This window comes from Symphalangus syndactylus, chromosome 1, assembly GCF_028878055.3.
Source record: "Symphalangus syndactylus isolate Jambi chromosome 1, NHGRI_mSymSyn1-v2.1_pri, whole genome shotgun sequence".
Classification (NCBI taxonomy): domain Eukaryota; kingdom Metazoa; phylum Chordata; class Mammalia; order Primates; family Hylobatidae; genus Symphalangus; species Symphalangus syndactylus.
This window is the reverse complement of record NC_072423.2, coordinates 62,151,234-62,156,066: the sequence shown is the minus strand read 5'-3', so window position 1 is coordinate 62,156,066 and position 4,833 is coordinate 62,151,234.

Genomic DNA, 4,833 nt, shown 5'->3' with positions numbered 1-4,833 from the left:
CCTGAGCAGCCTAACTGGGAGGCACCCCCCCAGTGGGACAGACTGACACCTCATTCAACCGGGTACTCCTCTGAGACAAAACTTTCAGAGGAACTATCAGACAGCTGAATTTGTGGTCTCACGAAAATCCGCTGTTCTGCAGCCACCGGTGCTGACACCCAGCCAAACAGGGTCTGGAGTGGACCTCTAGTAAACTCCAACAGACCTGCAGCTGAGGGTCTTGTCTGGTAGAAGGAAAATTAACAAACAGAAAGGACATCCACACCAAAAACCCATCTGTACATCACCATCATCGAAGACAAAAAGTAGACAAAACCACAAAGATGGGGAAAAAACAGACCAAAAAAACTGGAAACTCTAAAAAACAGAGCACCTCTCCTCCTCCAAAGGAACGCAGTTCCTCACCAGCAACGGAACAAAGCTGGATGGAGGATGACTTTGATGAGTTGAGAGAAGAAGGCTTCAGACGATCAAACTACTCTGAGCTACGAGAGGAAATTCAAAACAATAGCAAAGAAGTTAAAAACTTTGAAAAAAAATTAGAAGAATGGATAACTAGAATAACCAATGGAGAGAAGGGCTTAAAGGAGATGATGGAGCTGAAAGCCAAGTTTCGAGAACTACGCGAAGAATGCAGAAGCCTCAGTAGCAGATGCGATCAACTGGAAGAAAGGGTATCGCTGATAGAAGATGAAATGAATGAAATGAAGAGAGAAGGGAAGTTTAGAGAAAAAAGAATAAAAAGAAATGAACAAAGCCTCCAAGAAATTTGGGACTATGTGAAAAGACCAAACCTACGTCTGATTGGTGTACCTGAAAATGATGGGGAGAATGGAACCAAGTTGGAAAACACTCTGCAAGATATTATCCAGGAGAACTTCCCCAATCTAGCAAGGCAGGCCAGCATTCAGATTCAGGAAATACAGAGAACGCCTCAAAGATACTCCTCGAGAAGGGCAACTCCAAGACACATAATTGTCAGATTCACCAAAGTGGAAATGAAGGAAAAAATGTTAAGGGCAGCCAGAGAGAAAGGTCGGGTTACCCACAAAGGGAAGCCCATCAGACTAACAGCTGATCTCTCAGCAGAAACTCTACAAGCCAGAAGAGAGTGGGGGCCAATATTCAACATTCTTAAAGAAAAGAATTTTCAACCCAGAATTTCCTATCCCGCCAAACTAAGCTTCATAAGTGAAGGAGAAATAAAATACTTTACAGACAAGCAAACACTGAGTGATTTTGTCACCACCAGGCCTGCCCTAAAAGAGCTCCTGAAGGAAGCACTAAACATGGAAAGGAACAACCGGTACCAGCCACTGCAAAAACATGCCAAATTGTAAAGACCATCGAGGCTAGGAAGAAACTATAGCAACTAATGAGTAAAATAACCAACTAACATCATAATGACAGGATCAGATTCACACATAACAATATTCACGTTAAATGTAAATGGGCTAAATGCTCCAATCAAAAGACACAGACTGGCAAACTGGATAAGGAGTCAGGACCCATCAGTGTGCTGTATTCAGGAAACCCATCTCACGTGCAGAGACACACATAGACTCAAAATAAAGGGATGGAGGAAGATCTATCAAGCAACTGGAAAACAAAAAAAGGCAGGGGTTGCAATCCTAGTCTCTGATAAAATAGACTTTAAACCAACAAAGATCAAAAGAGACAAAGAAGGCCATTACATAATGGTAAAGGGATCAATTCAACAAGAAGAGCTAACTATCCTAAATATATATGCACCCAACACAGGAGCACCCAGATTCATAAAGCAAGTCCTCAGTGACCTACAAAGGGACTTAAACTCCCACACAATAATAATGGGAGATTTTAACACCCCACTGTCAGCATTAGACAGATCAACGAGACAGAAAGTTAACAAGGATATCCAGGAATTGAACTCAGCTCTACATAAAGTGGACCTAATAGACATCTACAGAACTCTCCACCCCAAATCAACAGAATATACATTTTTTTCAGCACCACACCACACCTATTCCAAAATTGACCACATAGTTGGAAGTAAAGCTCTTCTCAGCAAATGTAAAAGAACAGAGATTATAACAAACTGTCTCTCAGACCACAGTGCAATCAAACTAGAACTCAGGATTAAGAAACTCAGTCAAAACCACTCAACTACATGGAAACTGAACAACCTGCTCCTGAATGACTATTGGGTACATAATGAAATGAGGGCAGAAATAAAGATGTTCTTTGAAACCAACGAGAACAAAGACACAACATACCAGAATCTCTGGGACACGTTCAAAGCAGTGTGTAGAGGGAAATTTATAGCACTAAATGCCCACAAGAGAAAGCAGGAAAGATCCAAAATTGACACCCTAACATCACAATTAAAAGAACTAGAAAAGCAAGAGCAAACACATTCAAAAGCTAGCAGAAGGCTAGAAATAACTAAAATCAGAGCAGAACTGAAGGAAATAGAGACACAAAAAACCCTTCAAAAAATTAATGAATCCAGGAGCTGGTTTTTTGAAAAGATCAACAAAATTGATGGACCGCTAGCAAGACTAATAAAGAAGAAAAGAGAGAAGAATCAAATAGATGCAATAAAAAACGAAAAAGGGGATATCACCACCGATCCCACAGAAATACAATCTACCATCAGAGAATACTACAAACACCTCTATGGAAATAAACTAGAAAATCTGGAAGAAATGGATAAATTCCTCGACAAATACACCCTCCCAAGACTAAACCAGGAAGAAGTTGAATCTCTGAATAGACCAATAACAGGTTCTGAAATTGTGGCAATAATCAATAGCTTACCTACCAAAAAGAGTCCAGGACCTGATGGATTCACAGCTGAATTCTACCAGAGGTACAAGGAGGAACTGGTACCATTCCTTCTGAAACTATTCCAATCGATAGAAAAAGAGGGAATCCTCCCTAACACATTTTACGAAGCCAGCATCGTCCTGATACCAAAACCTGGCAGAGACATAACCAAAAAAGAGAATTTCAGACCAATATCCTTGATGAACATTGATGCAAAAATCCTCAATAAAATACTGGCAAACCGAATCCAGCAGCACATCAAAAAGCTTATCCACCATGATCAAGTGGGCTTCATCCCTGGGATGCAAGGCTGGTTCAACATACGCAAATCAATAAATGTAATCCAGCATATAAACAGAACCAAAGACAAAAACCACATGATTATCTCAATAGATGCAGAAAAGGCCTTTGACAAAATTCAACAACCCTTCATGCTAAAAACTCTCAATAAATTAGGTATTGATGGGACGTATCTCAAAATAATAAGAGCTATCTACAACAAACCCACAGCCAATATCATACTGAATGGGCAAAAACTGGAAGCATTCCCTCTGAAAACTGGCACAAGACAGGGATGCCCTCTCTCACCGCTCCTATTCAACATAGTGCTGGAAGTTCTGGCCAGAGCAATCAGGCAGGAGAAGGAAATAAAGGGTATTCAATTAGGAAAAGAGGAAGTCAAATTGTCCCTGTTTGCAGATGACATGATTGTATATCTAGAAAACCCCATTGTCTCAGCCCAAAATCTCCTTAAGCTGATTAGCAACTTCAGCAAAGTCTCAGGATACAAAATTAATGTACAAAAATCACAAGCATTCTTGTACACCAATAACAGACAAACAGAGAGCCAAATCATGAGTGAACTCCCATTCACAATTGCTTCAAAGAGAATAAAATACCTAGGAATCCAACTTACCAGGGATGTGAAGGACCTCTTCAAGGAGAACTACAAACCACTGCTCAATGAAATAAAAGAGGATACAAACAAATGGAAGAACATTCCATGCTCATGGGTTGGAAGAATCAATATCGTGAAAATGGCCATACTGCCCAAGGTAATTTATAGATTCAATGCCATCCCCATCAAGCTACCAATGACTTTCTTCACAGAATTGGAAAAAACTACTTTAAAGTTCATATGGAACCAAAAAAGAGCCCGCATCGCCAAGTCAATCCTAAGCCAAAAGAACAAAGCTGGAGGCATCACGCTACCTGACTTTAAACTATACTACAAGGCTACAGTAACCAAAACAGCATGGTACTGGTACCACAACAGAGACATAGATCAATGGAACAGAACAGAGCCCTCAGAAATGATGCCACATAGCTACAACTATCTGATCTTTGACAAACCTGACAAAAACAAGAAATGGGGAAAGGATTCCCTATTTAATAAATGGTGCTGGGAAAACTGGCTAGCCATATGTAGAAAGCTGCAACTGGATCCCTTCCTTACACCTTATACAAAAATTAATTCAAGATGGATTAAAGACTTATATGTTAGACCTAAAACCATTAAAATCCTACAAGAAAACCTAGGCAATACCATTCAGGACATAGGCGTGGGCAAGGACTTCATGTCTAAAACACCAAAAGCAATGGCAACAAAAGCCAAAATCGACAAATGGGATCTCATTAAACTAAAGAGCTTCTGCACAGCAAAAGAAACTATCAACAGAGTGAACAGGCAACCTACACAATGGGAGAAAATTTTTGCAACCTACTCATCTGACAAAGGGCTAATATCCAGAATCTACAATGAACTCAAACAAATTTACAAGAAAAAAACAAACAACCCCATCAAAAAGTGGGCAGAGGACATGAACAGACACTTCTCAAAAGAAGACATTTATGCAGCCAAAAAACACATGAAGAAATGCTCCTCATCACTGGCCATCAGAGAAATGCAAATCAAAACCACAGTGAGATACCATCTCACACCAGTTAGAATGGCCATCATTAAAAAATCAGGAAACAACAGGTGCTGGAGAGGATGTGGAGAAATAGGAACACTTTTACACTGTT